This window comes from Mastigoproctus giganteus, chromosome 5 (genome assembly GCF_048544385.1).
Source record: "Mastigoproctus giganteus isolate SK-2022 chromosome 5, ASM4854438v1, whole genome shotgun sequence".
In the NCBI taxonomy this organism is placed as follows: domain Eukaryota; kingdom Metazoa; phylum Arthropoda; class Arachnida; order Uropygi; family Thelyphonidae; genus Mastigoproctus; species Mastigoproctus giganteus.
Window position 1 is genome coordinate 120,956,136 of NC_143579.1, and position 16,234 is coordinate 120,972,369.

Below are 16,234 nucleotides of genomic sequence, written 5' to 3' on the forward strand. Positions count from 1 at the left end.
ATATTTGTAATGTGCTTTATGCTAAGAGACATTAGAAGTCAGGATAATCCCCAAGATCTTGCCAAGAAATCGGAGCAATATCGAAGTTAAGCATAGGAGCAAAAAAATTCTGCGAGATATAAGACAGGACTGAGTTTTAGGATTGAAATTAAGTTATATTTGCCCCACTGGAGAATTATCTGGAGATCGGCATTTAAGGATTTGGCAGTGGATACTCAAGAAGTTGAAGCTGTTTGAGCAGGGCAAGGTTTCTCAAACTGGAAGGTGGAATGCAATGTGCTATCGTCAGCAAAACTGGATAGGATTTACAGTCAATGGAAGAAGGTCATTAATATACAAGAGTGAAAGAGTGGGAGAAAACTGAACCTTGGGTAACACCAGCATTAGTGGACAAGTTAAAAGACAGAGAGCCATCTACCATCACCTGCAGTGAGCAATTAGAGAGAAAACTGGATACCCCGTTACAAAGAACAGCTGGCAAATCATAGGATGGAAGCTTATTTCGAAGACCTTTATGCCAAACACGACCAAAAGCCTTTGAAATGTCAAGAGAAATGGCTTTCACCAAACTTTTCCATTGAATTTGTCTATAGATGGGTAACATAAGCCAGAATATCACCTGTGGAATGACACAGATGGAATCCATGCTGGCGATCGTTGTTCAGATGAAAGATTTCCAGATAGTTTTAAGAGTTGGCAGTTAATTGATTTCTCCATTACTTTGGAAAGAGTAGAAGTAATCGCAATTGGGTGGAAGGGTTATCCAGCCAGTTCCTAAAAAGGAACTGGCTGGATATGAGCAAATTTCCAAGTAGAAGAAAAAACATTTTGGAATAAGAAAGTGAAAAAAATGACACAAAACAGGAGTAAACTCAGGAGTGCAGGTTAGAGAAAAATTGGAGAAATACCATCAGGACCTTGACTTTTATTAGCATCAGATTCATCAAAATCTTTCTGACATCCTTTTGACGGAAGCCCACTGGAGGCATTGAATGGAGTGTGCTGGGAATGGTTTGATGTGATTTACCAAGATCATCAGTACATGAGTTGGAAGAAAAATAGGATGTAGCAGGTCAGCTTTATCTTTGGCTGAAGTGGCAACAGAACTATCTGGTTTTGTCAGGGATGGGCTATTACAGCCAATAGCTTTGGCAAGAGACCAGAATGCTCAGCTACCATTTGGACTAAAGCAAATTTTCTACTCTTAGCCTGTTCTAAATCTAGTTTGGACTTATTAATAACTGCTTTACAAAGTATATATAAATAATACGTAATATTAATTTTTATTATGCAATGTCGCTTACAAAAACGTAGTACAGGAAATACTTTATAATAAAAATTCAGAAATATTATACGATTTCAGAGAATATAGGTGTAGTAGTTCGCATTAAAAATATTATGTTGAATGGGGTTCGCGATAAAAAATATTACATTGAAAGTGGATTTCGCAAGTCAAAACAGATTGGGAACTGCTGCTCATTCCAATAGAAGCAGTGCAAGAATCACTTCCACCTCTGCCTGCAGCTACTGTTAATCTATTAGTCTGTGAATATTCATAATATAATATGTGTTATAATCATATATTCACTTACTAACAAACATAAGTATTTTTGAATCATGTGTCCAAAAATATCGGAAATGCTCCTTTGTTTTCATAAATGTTAATTATAATATATTATTATTAAATTATTATCCATAATAGAATTTTTTATAAATAGTAAGAGGTTTTTATAAATGATTATAATAATAACGATATTTATAATTTAAAAAATAAATTACAGATTCAGTTATTCTAACTCTTCTCACTGTTCTGCACCATACCCAATTCCACTTCTGCATTCTCATGTTTATCTTTCCACTGTTAATTCTAGCTTAATTAAATGACATATTGGGTTTTATTCAGCAGGGCTAGTTGCAAATGTAAATCCCCTGGTTATTATTTATCGGTGTTCTGCCAAGAGCAAGCCCATCAAATTTAACCGGGGGGGGGCGGCTCACATCTGGTGAGTATGGGCTTGACACACCCAGGGTCCTGAGCTGGATATCATCATTCTTCCCTCTCGGTGATTCCTTTCTACTGCTGACTCTTGTTTTCTCTCTCTCTCAGGGTAAGTCAGATTTTTTTTTTTTTTTTTTTTTTTTTGGCTGGTGCACCATAAGCCTCAGGCTTCCTTGCACCATATGGCTAGTAGTAATAATAATAAATAATAATACACTCAACTACACCATCCCTATCCTAAGGCCTTTTTCCTCCCACCATAACAGTAACTCCCCGCCCACACACACACACACACACATTGCGCTACTGTTACTCAGGGTTCGAAAGGGCTTCTTCAGAACCGGTCCGGTTGATCACATATTGGTGACGGACATATATACATGCGCCTCTGATTTTTACTGTATAAGGGAGGAGAGTTGTCGCGCGCACACACACACATATATATATATATATGTGTGTGTGTGTGTGTTTTAACTGCCTGCCGTTAATCAATAAAAATTCGGGACTTTTTTGAATATTTCTCCGAGGGTCATTGACTATACAAGGGCGAGATTGTGGGGGGGGGGAGAACCAGCAGGTGCTAAATTTATACACCACTGATTTCCAAACAATAATTTCTTTCTGTTTTACATATTTCCAAGACTGTCGTTGTTAGTGTTTATTTACAACATATAAAATTCGCTTATTTTGCGAGACATTCAATACTGGTTCACCGAATATATAACTTAGTAATATTATAGTGATATTAGAGTACAATAGTTAAGCGTAGCTACCCTTTTTTCTGGCCCGGAGGCAAGAACATGTTCGGGCCCCTACTTAATTAATGAAAATTGCAAAAAAACAGGAGACAGCCAAAGACGCCGGGCCCCTGAAAGGCCCGGAGGCAATTGCCTTGCCTGCCTACATGGTAGCTAAGCTACTGATAATAGTATGCATTTAGTTTTATCGGAAAATCGCAACTGCCATACCAAATCAAAGACAGCATTCGAACCCGCAACCTTTATTTCTTCGTAAAATATTAATTACCCTTTAGGACAAATTAGTATTGAGGCATATGATGCAAGAAAGCAAGCTTATTCAAAATTAGCCAAAAAATAAATAAATAAAAATAAAAAAGCCCTATTTCACCCATTCGTAGACTATACAAGGGCGAGATGTGGGGGGGGGGGAGGTTACCAGGGAAATACGGCCATATGGATTAACATTTCTGTTTAATGCTGGCGATTATCTGTGAATTATCTACCGGTTAAAGCTATTGTTTGTATAATAAAAATAGCGAATTACTTCTGAATACTTAGGCTATATGCATAACTTAAAAAATCCACAATGGTGCTATATTCCCCGAGAATGCCGGATTTATGGTGGGATATTAAGTATTGACTAGCGTTCCTTTTCGTGAAATCTGTTTCGAGCCGTAAATTATTGCTGATCATGCCTTAACACCTTTCTGCTACAATAATAACAATTTTTATATTTATTTCTTTTCAGTAAAATAAATAAATTTTCTGTTTATACTCCGGAACGACCACACAGTCAGAGGAGTTCACAAAATACAGAGAATACTAGAAACAGCACCGTATTTAGCAGTCATGGACTTTTAACTCCGGTCACTCAAAGCACGTGTACTTATGCACCCTCGCGCTTGTTCGCAGGATAGTTTAAAAAACAAAAAAAAAAAAGAGCGAAAACAAATTATTTTTGTATGCAAGGAAATAACAATTTACCTCATTAAGATAGAAACAGTGAAGAGCATTATATTTTTGTTATTCAGAAAGGAAAAGTTTTTATCTTTTTTTTTTATTTTTTTTTTATGAAAGGCAAGGCTCAAAATTTCAGTGGTTTGTCGGTAATATTTGTAAAAGGTTGCTGATTTAGACCAGTTGACTTCTTACATTGTCGCACCCAGAAACTTTGTTTTTTTGGGGGGGCGTACATTTCGTACTGGTAAACAAATATAAATACAGTATAGATTATATTTTATAAATGTATAATCTAAAATGTAAAAAAAAAAATTTATTCTCCTATTTGGCCGATACACAAATTGGTAGGCTCAACCCTCACACATTTGTTTATTCGACACAGCTGATATGTTCGGGAAAGGGAGGGGAGCTTAGATTCTATTAGGATAAACGTTGAGAATTGTTACTGTAGCCACAGATGCACGTGTTTGTCCACGCCTACGAACACGCCCACCAAGGCACCTAGCCATTTTCAATCATGACCTGCTATGTCAGTGCAAATTTCACTTTCATCCTATGAGAGCTGTTATTTTGTATGCTCGTTTGTAGCACCATTGCCCTTAGATCAACATAAGAAAAACATGCACGTAGATCATGATACCCACATGACTGACGTTCCAAAAGTACGATTCATAAAATTGTCTTTTGTGCTTGTTATTTTTAGAGTGACCTACTGATAAAATGTTTATATGATAAGCACATAGTTTTTAAATGGTGAATTGTTAGTAAGCATTTCAATATAAAAGACCCAGAAAGAAAAGTAATAGTACTGCTTGTTAATAATACTCCGTAAAGTGGTAAGTAGTATTTTATCCTTTTTAATAAAGCGAAATGATTAATCAAAAACTCCTTAAAAATCAAGTTTGTTTCTGTTTATGCTCCTGGATTTATGAGTCTTACATTTATCGCTGGGAATATTTAATGAAGGCCAACGTCATTGGTGATTAAATAATCTTTATGTAGTCGTTTTAAAATCAAAAATACTATTCCCCAGGAAGCTCCGTCCCTCTCCCCTTTCTCAACGTCTTTACTGCCGGTACAGTAATTAAAAGGTCTCCACACGATATAACTGGGACCCTAACGGGAAAAATGCAGAAGTTAAACTAACAGGTCTGTAATTAATTGTGTCACCCTGCCGTCATATACCGAGAAGTCGAGCTCGTCAATCTGCTTTCCATAGCCAGTCATCCCGTTTGCAGAATCCTCTGCAAACGGGCATATGTTTATCGGAGAAGCGAGTGATCTACGCCTTCCAGCAAATTTCTACTGTTTACATGGTCACAGCAGCTGAATATCCGAGTGATTCCGACATTTTAACAATATTCAAAGAACTGGGGGGGGGGGGGGGGAGATTGAGGTAACTAAGATATTATATGCACTTTACGAAGATGAAATGTTAGCAGATTTTGAAACTTCGTCGAGTCTTTCACTGTGTAGGAAAATGTTCTAAAATATAATGGCATACAGGCAATAATTAAAAAAAAAAAAAAACTATGCATTAGTTTTAGCCGTAATAAGGATTACGGCTAAAGAAGTTGACGTGGAAATTATAAAAATCGGTCGTGTGTTCGGGCCACGATGAGCAGCTTGTAGCTTGCGGATTGTAGGAATTATCCGGCTTTGTGGAAACGTTTTGAACAGAAGTTAAATTTTCGGGATTATTAAATTGACTTTTCAATGTGGAATTTCTTAACGATTTAGCACTAATGATCAGCATCCTGCAGCTCTCTTACCTTTCAGAAGCTTTACAAAATCACTATGGTAAAACCAGATAAATTAATTATTCGAACTATAAATGCTATTGTTAATTTGAAAAATTCCAAAAGAAATTATGACGCTAAAATTGGGAGCATGTTGAAGTGGAAAGAATTTGAAGGAATCAAATTGGAAAGTAAGAACACATTTAAAAAATTATCTTGTGACAAGTTATTAAATACATTGTTTTATCCTTAAAGGATAAGTTATCAATGCAACAGAGCGATTTCAAATTAAATAATGATTCCATTGACGACGAGGAATTGAAAGAAATTTTAAACATATGCTACCCGAAATCATAGAATATGAAAGAACTTTCGTCTCGGTGGTCAGACGGTGAAAACCGAATAAGAAATTTTAAGTTTTCTGATAAAATATGAAATAAAAATTAAAGATTTTAGAGATTTTGTCAAAGACAAAAGACAGATCAACTCGCAGGTGCCTAGTCTCCAGCCGCTGCAATTTTCAGAACTTAAGCCTCTCTTGGTAAGAGGATCCCTTCATTCCCCTTACCCATCTTGTTGCCCTGCTCTGTACACGCTCAAGCAAATCTACATCCTTCCTAAAATGAGGCCTCCAGACCTGTACGCAGTACTCAAGGCGTGGCCTGACCATTGCCTTATACAGAGGAACAATCACCTTTTCCCTGCTAGCTAAATTCCTGTGTATCATTGACAAAACCCTAGGCTGCTAGGCAGGCTGTCTGCACCGCTCAGAAAACTTCATATCTGGCTACACAATTACTCCCAGGTCTTTTTCATTTTCTATCACCTTAAGTGTAGTACCACACAGTTGGTACGTTCCTCTGGGGTTACTTCTACCCATATGCAGTACTGTAGTTTGCATTTGTCAATGTTAAACTTCAGTTGCCACTTCTCAGCCCACCTTTCCAAATTTACTAGATCCTGTTGCAGTAGCACACTGCCACTACCAACCCTGCCAACATTACAGAGGAAATCATTCCTCTGTAATCATCGCTCAGCAAAGCAGATACACAACAAATAATAGAGAAGTAAATTGCATATGACAATTTTTCTTGAATATTTGTGTAATAATTTTTTTCATAATATTTGTTTTGTTATTTGTGATATGGGAAATATTTCATGTTATTTTTTATTCATAATATTAAAATTTTATCATGAAAAAAAAATATCCATTATATTTCCCCGAGTTGTAAAAAAAAAAAGACGAATAAAAAAGTTGCGCGTGTGCCGAGCACGCGCGGTAGATTGTTTATGTGAAAATATCCTTCGCGTTTCTTTTAGGAATTTTGATTTGGCTGCACCAGCCAAAAAAAAAAAAAAAAAAATGCTCAAGTTATCCTGAGAGAAAGAGAAAGAAAGGAATCACCAAGAAAAAGAATAATGATATCCAGCTCAGGACCCTGGGTGTGCATATTGATTGCGAAATAAAAGAGCTTTTGTATTGTAAATATTTTATTGAACATTCGCAAATTTTCTTAATTTCTGGAAATCATGATACAATGGATTTATGATAACTAAAGTAAGAGAAAAAAAGTAAAGTAAAGTATGATAACTAAAGTATACTAGCGATTGCAAGTATACATCTAAATGTCTCTAGAAAACAGCGTCGATTGAAGTACCGATCTTGTAGTTCAAACGACATACGCAGCTGTTAGGGGAACCAAACAATGGAACATAACGAAAATGCGACAAGAAAAAAAGAAATTGTTGACAAATATTTGTATTGTTACCGTCATATGACAAATACTTGTATTGTAGCAGTCATATGATGAACACTTGTATTCTCGCAGTCATATTAGCATTAGCAGAGGCATTTGATGCAAGAAAGCAAGCTTATGCAGCATCAGCCAGAAAAAAAAAAAAAAAAAAACCACTCCCACTTCACCCCTCTGTTCGTTCAAAATACCTGTCCAGCTGAGCCTTAAACTTATTTAGGCTATCAACTTCCACGACAAGGGATGGAAGTCTGTTCCACCAACCAACCACTCGCTGGCTAAAGGCAAATTTCCGCACGTCTATCCTACATCTGTCTTTCCTCAATTTGAATTTATGCCCTCTCAGGTGATTATTCTGAGCGAGAGGAAGAATCCCATCAGCATTGAGCATGCTCAAACCATTCAATGCTTTATACACCTCTATCAGATCACCTCGCTGGTGCCTAGTCTCCAGACACTGTAATTTGCAAAACTTAAGCCTTTCTTCGTAAGAGCACCCCTTTGTTCCATTCACTAATCTTGTTGCCCTTCTCTGTACTCGTTCCAGCAGCTCTACATCCTTCTTGAAATGAGGCCTCCAGGCCTGTATACAGTACTCTAGGTGTGGCCTGACCATTGCCTTATACAAGGGAATAATCACCTCCTTATCCCTGCTAGAAAAATTCCTATATATCATTGACAATACACCGTGAGCTACTCTTGCAGCCCGTCTGCACTGCTCAGAGAACTTCATATCTGCCTGCACAACCACCCCCAGGTCCCTTTCATTCTCTACCACTGTCAGTGTAATACCACAGAGTTGATACGTTGCTGTGGGGTTGCTGGAAATATTACGCCAGGGGTGGGATTCGAACCGACGACCACAACAAGTGTGGACCAAACCTCTCATATGGTAGCTCGTCATTGCGTTAAGTCTCTCGTAGGTTAATTGAATTCTAAGTTGAGAGTTTCTGGCGCCTTAACCACTCGGCCACCCTGGCACTTAGTGTTAGTATATGACAAACACTTTTATTGTTGCAATCATACTTATTGCAGTAGTAACTTCAAGAAGTGTGATTGCGACGTCATAATATTCAAATTTTCTAAAAAGAACTCCAGACACTATCTTATTGAGGTATCATTGTAAGGAGAGGCATGACGACGAGGTTTTTCTTTTCTTTTTTTAAGATGGACCTTATACGCATGTTTATGGGGGTAACAAGCCTCATCTGTCCCCCCCCCAGAATCCGCTCCTGACTCGAGATTTCATACCGGTCAGTCACGCACACTAATCACTACTAGTAGGGTAAGCGTAGGCAGCGCCTCTGGTGGAAACCGCGGATGACGTCACTTCCGTGACCGATCAAATTATTCGGTAGAAATTCGGAAAAACTGCGAGCCCATTGTTAAAATATTCACAGCTCACCACTGGGTCTATTGCTAAAAAAAAATAGTACCGGAACGCTCGTTCTCCAGAAGACTGATATGATAACGTCACATCGATTGTACAGTAACTGAGTCAGACTTAAGACTCAAGTTCGTAGAACAACCAGTTCTAGCTTTCAGCTCAATGCCGCGTTCGCACCAGTGTTGCCAACTCTTAATAATATTTCCCGCTAGCCGCATACTCAAAATCCGCTATTTTTAACACTTAACCCGCCAAATTTTTAAAATTTTCATTTGTTTGTACTGTACTTTGTAGTGAATAAAAACAAACAAAATTCTAAAATTCTTGTTATAGCAACTTCAATGGATAATCACCTTGTTTGACACGAATGAACTATCTTTTTCGGATCTGTTTGTTTGTTAGTTTGTTATTTGGTTTTTAGGAGCATTAGCAACTAAGGCCATATTGCTCCGGGGATATGCGGTGGTCATTCCCTGACCTTTCCGCATCCTCCGTATTTGGTGGTGACGGGCTCGAACCCCGGTCTAATCAAGAAGCGTGTGCTACGCACTGCTGCTCCTTCCCACCTGACTACCGGGACGCTTTTCGGATCTGCACCATCGTTTATGGCACTGTATAAATATTTGAATTGATTTTGTCAGCTAGTGGATTTACTAAACCAATTATAAGTTTCAGCGATCATGAATTCTAGACTTCTAGGGAATGTTTCGCGGGTTGCATGAGATACTGCTAATTGCAAAGAATGACATACGCATTTAATTAATATCAATTTCGGTACATCGGACTTCAAATGTGTATAAACGCTGTTATTAACTTCAATCATAACGCTAGCATTATCTGTCCCAGTGCCCACAAATTATTTAAATTCTGGTTTAAATCGTTTCAGCTAATTCTTCATATTATTTTTGGTATATTGTAATTATGGAAGGTAGATTAAATGATACTGAAAACAGACTGGCTCTGATGCCGTAGCCTAGTGGTCAGGCGCGCGGGTGTATAAATACACGTGCCTTGAGTGACCGGGGTTCAAGCCTGTGACTGCTGAATACGGTACTGTTTCTTGTATTCTGTGTATCTTGTAAACTCCTCTGACCGTTTGGTCGTCCCGGAGTATAAACAGAAAATTTATTTAAAGGAAGTTTAAAATTTTCCAGCGTTATTTTAATTGAATTTGAAATATTTTCAGCGTCACATTGATCTAATTCTACAAGAGCTAAGAATGTAGAAACTCTTTTATCGAATTGCTCATCATAATACACAATTGCAATACCTAATAGTTTTGTTACACTAATATCGTTTGATTCATCTAGTAACAAACTATAATTTGAAAAGCCATTGAGCACTGACTATAATAAATCTTTCTTTTTTTTTTTTCTTTTTTTTTTATATTATTCTGGAATTTCCTCAGGGAAATTCCAGAATAATATAAAACCGATTCTTCGCTTTATAAAAAAAAACTATGAAATATGATATCCCTACTATGTTTATGATGTATATCGATAAAACATTTCAATTATGAAATATTTTTATTGTTAATTAAATAATTACTTGAACAATTAATTTAATATTTGTTAAATAAATATTTCTTAATTTAAATGTTACATTGCCAAAATATATAAAATGCTGAACATTTATACTCTTCCCGCTAAAAAATCCGCTATTTTAATCCGCTAAACCTGAAGCAATTCCGCTAAATCTAGCGGGAAAACCGCTAAAATGGCAACACTGGTTCGCACGCATTACAGTATTCTCTTTTCGTTGGATCTCTTTATCTAACACATTGTACTTCAGTAAGAAACGTTCAAGTTTCATTGCGAAATTTATATTTTTGTTTTTAAATAAATGTTTGAAGAAATCTATTAATTTTAAAAATTACTATTAATATATATTTTTAGTAGCACTGGGTAAAATAGATACTGTATTTCTCTCTCCTCTTTGATTATGCCATTGTTTCATAATATTAGATGTATAAAATTAACGATTTTCTACAATTTATAAAAAAGTCCGGAACATCGTGCGTTGCGTTCCGGCCAGAATACACCACTGGTAGTCACTGTATTGATATAAGATTGATAGTCTGCCAATGTGGTTATTGTATCGACAAGAATGATTCCAGCACAATTTAGCATCTATGTAATTGCACAGGACTAGTTAATATTATAAGTGTTTCTTTAACTCCATAAACTATATTTTCATAGCAATACAAAAGTGATCTCATACAAAAGTGACGTTTTGCCCACGGCTCACATCTGGTGAGTATGGGCTTAGCACACCCAAGGTCCTGAGCTGGTTATAATCATTCTTATTTCTTAGTGATTCCATTCTACTTTTGACTCTGTCTCTCTCTCTCAAGGGTAACTCGGGGGATTTTTTTTTTTTTTTTTTTTTTTTTTTGGCTGGTACAGCATAAGCCTCAGGTTTCCTTGCAACATATAGCTAAGAATAATTATAAAGTATTGCTGGCGAATAATAGTGTAGCGTTATTATACTCCTGTCTCTTAGTTTTGTTTAAAAGTTCAGAGAAGTGAACTCGCTCGGGAGGACGTCTTCTTCCGAATCGGCGTTTTATAATTTATTCCGTTGCCTCTTTGCAACCTTTAGCCTGTCATGATACAGTTAAAGGCTGTGCCTTTTTTGTGTATTCGTTGTAAAGAGCATGAGAAGGTTAAACAAGTTCAGCGTTCTGGTGGACTTCTTTGAGGAATCGAACAACAGGGTTGATGCCCTTGAAAGAATAAAAGAGAGGGACCCATCATCAAGCACTCAGCTGCCCAGGCCAACATTAGAGTCCACACCCCACAAATAGAAAGTGACATCCTCAAAGGCAGATCCAAGGTCCCACACGAGCTAGCAATTTCCTTGACTGTTGTCAAGGAAACGAGAAATATATTGTATGAAAAATAAGAGGTGGAATGGGACCAGGATATTCCTGTCTAGGGACAACATAGCTGTAGAACAGATATCATCGTTTGAGGGTACAAAAGATAAAATCTTTCATTCTTTAATGTCATCAGTACACATTGGTACTGATGACATTAAAGAATGAAAGATTTGATATTTTTATTAACAGGTAGAATGCAATACAGTATTTAGAAAAAAGTCACCTGTTAGAATTAAATTTGAAAACGTCGGCAATTCTGGCCAGATACAATACGGAGAGCACATGATAACCTGGTCAACCAATTCACCCTGGAGAGATTGTGTTAGGCTCATGGGGATAAAACTTTTCGCAGCCTGGTCGGTGCTTTTTAAAGGAGAGACTTTACACAGGATCAAACCCTTAAATAGAAGGGATAGGGCTACGAGAATATTTACTGTTATCTAGGCAGCATCAGGTGGGTCGGAAAACTTCTAGCCTGGGACGATACACGAACTTAAGATATTAACAGCAACTGCGAGCAAATGTTAAGTCAGTGTAGTGTGACAAGCTGGGAAAACAAATGAGAGTATGAGCCCGCTATAGTTAGATGACTGCGCTGAGTATAATGAATAAATATATTTTGCAATACAGCAGTAGGTGTTGGAAAGTACAAGGTCTGGCGTGGGTCTTCGTGAGAAAAGCAAATACATGTGTTGTGGCAAGATTACTAAGAGCAAAGAGGTGCAAGCGTATTTGCTTAGCCACTAGCGCCATAAGTAGAGTGAACAAATTTGATGACTTTAAAATATTTTAAGTCATCAAATGCTGATATAGTAGAGATTAAAAAAAACATGGTGTCACACAGATGGGAATGCGAAATTTCAATACGGACAGTACAATGTGTGCAGGGTGGATATGAGCTAGGGAATGATGTTCTTGGTCAAAAAGTACATAGAATCTAAGACCATGCACCCAGATGATGTGGTTGGCATTTACAGTGTTAAGTCAATTTGGTGTGATATAAGCACTGGGGAAATTTAATGACATTAGGAGCGTACTGTAGGTCAAATAACTGTGATGAGTAATGAATAATATAGGCAGGCAGACGGAATGTCTTATAATGGGGGACTGAACCTTCCAGATATTGACAGGAACTTGTGGGTGGATCACTCACACAGCAGCAGTGACTCTTCATACATTAAGAATGTCCAGGTAATGGAATCACTAGGTGGCAGTGGCCATAATACAGTATGTTCCTATTGAATCTCCTTAATGATAAAACTACTGTCAAGAGTATAGATAAGGAATTTTGATTTTGTGATGGAAGACTATGGCTGTTTATTTTAGTTGTTGGCGCATCGGCTTCTGTGGCCATAATGCATCTCCCAAGGTTTTTGCAGTACTCTAATCCAAGCCCTAGGCGGGATTCGAACCCGCGACCTTTGGGTTGCCAGGCAGGCACTTTACCCACCCGGCTAGCTGGGTCAGTAAGACTACAGCAGTTTCTAAGTTCCTTTCAATGGCACCAAGTGGTCAGAAGCGTGAGTGCAGTAGCACGTGTTCTTTGAATGGATGGGGTTCAAGTCCTTGACTACTAAATACGATTAACGTTTGTATTGATGATTTATTATAAACTCCACTGACCTGGTGGTCGTGCCAGAGATAAACAAGAACATTTAAATGGGAAGCAATCAAGAAAATAATCATCGAAGCTACTAAACTTTTCATAACAGCAATTTAGACCTAAATGGATTTCCGATTAATGGATGAGACTAGTGGCAAGGAAGCAAAATAGGGTAATTATAAATTAGCAGGCAACGTGGAAACATGCAAAAACTATCTGCAGTCATTTTGCAAATTGGGTTCAGCAAGCTAGGGCAGCTTTGAGAACTTCTTGGCTAAGAATGTAAAATAAAGTAATTAAAATAAAAATAAAGTTCGCATAGAATTCTTTACTTGTGTTAACAGTTGTAAAAGGATGCCATTTTGCCCATTAGATGTGAATGGCATATAGCTATTGATGACCACGTTCATGTTTATTACAAACTAAAAAATATTTGAATCTGTATTCACGTGTGAAGTTTATAGGGATGGGAACAACAAAAGTACACTATTTTATAACTGGGATGGGTGCATCAGTAAATAATTACACTTATGGCATGCAAATGTAGCGAAAAGTATTTGGGGTCTAACGGCACCAAGGGTTCCTCCTATTTCCGCATTGTATGCATTGTGGAACACAGTACTCTGTTGAGGCCAGAGATTTAAAAAGTATGTGGGTATTGTTCTGTAGTGTAATGTTGTATCTTCTGACCTTTTAGCCATGGCCCCTAATGGGACACACTTTGCTACAAGGAGGCAGGTCAGGTACCCAGTAGATTATATTTCGTAACCTGGCAGGCCCTGCCACTTAATTTCCGAAGATTTCAGTGGCAAGGGCCTATTGTAAAAATAAATAAGAATGGGGTAAGCACTAGAGTTTGATTAGGCCGAAATTGTTTAATGAGAGTGAGTTGACGCTAGTAATTTGTGTTAATTTAAGGAGTGTGCTCTGTCGTTTTAGTTCGATTGGCGGGATGGAAAGATATGGGAACAATAAGGCGACCCCAGACAGATCAGTGGGGACATGCCCCACTAGAAAAAGAGGGGGCAAGGGACAGAGACCTTTCCCAGGCCCAGGTGAAGTAGCAAAGATACTGAACAAGTGACTTAGTACAAATCGCCAGAATGGCACTGGCAGCAAAGCTGCAGATGTCGTGGTCCCATCCAAGAGTTGTCAAGTTCTCTTTTGGTCATACATGGGAACATTGTCCCGTCCATGGAGTCCATTCTTGTGGCATTGCTGAGTCATCTTAGCGCCTCCGTTGCCAGATGGGAAGGAGCAGCAGTGTGTAACATACACTTTGATTAGACCGGTGTTCGAGCCCATCACCACCAAATATGGAGGATGCAGAAAGGTCAGGGAATGGCCACAGCATATCCCGGTGCAATATGGCCTTAGTTGCTAATGCTCCTAAAAACCAAATAACAAACAACATAAATAAACAAGCGAGTCGTCTAGACCGTTGTTCTACCTCCTCCCCCCCCCCCATGCATTGGGCAGTGCAGCGTTTGGAGTCGGAATAGTCCAGTGTTGAGTCCCATTTGGTCAATCTACAGCTGAGCGGTCGTTTTTGAGAATTACCCACTATGAGAGCTTTTCTTCGCGTAAAGAATGCTTGTGCAAACTTCGTAAAGACCTTATATTCATCCGTTTTGTCTGCGCGGTAACAGAGTGGTATTGTCACCGTCCTCCTCACAGTGGGTGGAAAAGGTTCGGGTTCGAATACCGTCGATGAAGCAAGGAACTTTAAGGGGCTTTTTCACTTCATGGCTCAGTTAGTCGGTCTGAAGCGCAGAAAGGTTTTCCTCCCAGAAACTTGGGTTTTCCGTCCAGTAAAAGAGGCAGATCGACCAGAGAACACACACAATTTACAGACACATATATGGATTTATGTATTAAAAGTACGGCTAACCCTAATATAATAATAAAATAAAAAAATATATTCATCCATCGTGTCTAGTAGGTGCGATTCCATGTTTCGTGATGGGTATGTTATTTTTGTGATTAGAATGCATCTGATATCTTCATACAGTTCACAGTCAAACATCAGATGATGCCTACTCTCCACAGACATAGGGAGTCGTGGGTGATCCCAAAGTAGGTGAGTTTTCTGTTAAATGCACCATGGTCCGTGAGAACTACATCGCGTGGGGTCGTGGGTGGAACCAGGTCGAGAAACTGGAGTAAAATCTGTCAGCTGTCGGGATGGACTTTTTAGTGAAAACCGCCTGTGTCAAGGCCATTCACCTGGACTGCCACGCCTACTGCGAGGGTCTCTAGCTTTTTCTGTTTTCGGTCATCTGGATCAAGTGTGACGTCCAGGTGGATATGTGTGGATCCTTTAGAAAGGTAGTACAACATGCCAATTCTGATTACTTCGAAGTCGAACGGGAGAGCCCCCCACCAGAACCTGTAGTGTTGGTGCTTGTCACATGTATGATCCAAAGTTATCAAATATGTCACAAGGTATCACATAAACAGCCATAGTGGGTAGCACAGTTGGTAGGAACGCCATCCTCCACACACTGGGGGGAAAAGAGTTGAGTTCGAATCCTGTCGATGATTTTTATGGGCCTTTTTCACAACGTGGCTGAGTTAGCCTGTCTCAGACGAGAGTAGCATGGTTGGTTCTCCCTGCAACTCGGATTTTTATTCCAGCAAAACAGAAAATCGATCTCAGAACACACGCAATTTACAGCAATATACACGGAGCAACATAGCCTTAGTTACCGTTCTCCTAAAATCCAATAATAAGAACAATCACATAAATATTGCACACTTTGCTTGGGCTAAATCGATCCACTCGTGGAAGAAACAGGCGATCTTTCCGATTTTAAGACTAGTGTTATGGTTGAGGCACGTTTAGCAATTGCAACAATTAAGAAAATAAAGAAAATCACTAGTATGTCGAAAGCAACCATCCCAAATGTATACCAGGATGAAAGGTGGAATTAGAACTCAATTCTAAAAGAAAAAAATGAGGCAGAAAATAGGTACTGAAAGAAGCAGCTGGAAGAATTTAAAGGGTTTTAAAATTGAATAAAATAAAAGGCTTTATGCAAATAAAATTGTCTACTTTTGCAGATTTGTACATTAGAATATTTGAATTATAATTTTATCCTCCCTATCATAGGAACCAGTAATGAGTTGTAGTTCATTCTGTAAGTCTTATAATTATGACACTCCAAAAGA

The 16,234-nt window shown here is 38.2% G+C and overlaps 1 protein-coding gene across 1 annotated transcript in view; it reads left to right on the forward strand.

Annotated features, from left to right (window-relative positions):
- The first annotated feature begins 4,222 nt into the window (after positions 1-4,222).
- The window catches only part of LOC150085669 (putative sodium/potassium/calcium exchanger CG1090), a 273,451-nt gene continuing 261,439 nt past the window's right edge, over positions 4,223-16,234 (forward strand). The window contains exon 1 of the mRNA XM_090374171.1: positions 4,223-4,535. The gene's annotated coding sequence lies outside the window, so the exon portion shown is untranslated. The remainder of the gene's footprint in view (positions 4,536-16,234) is intronic.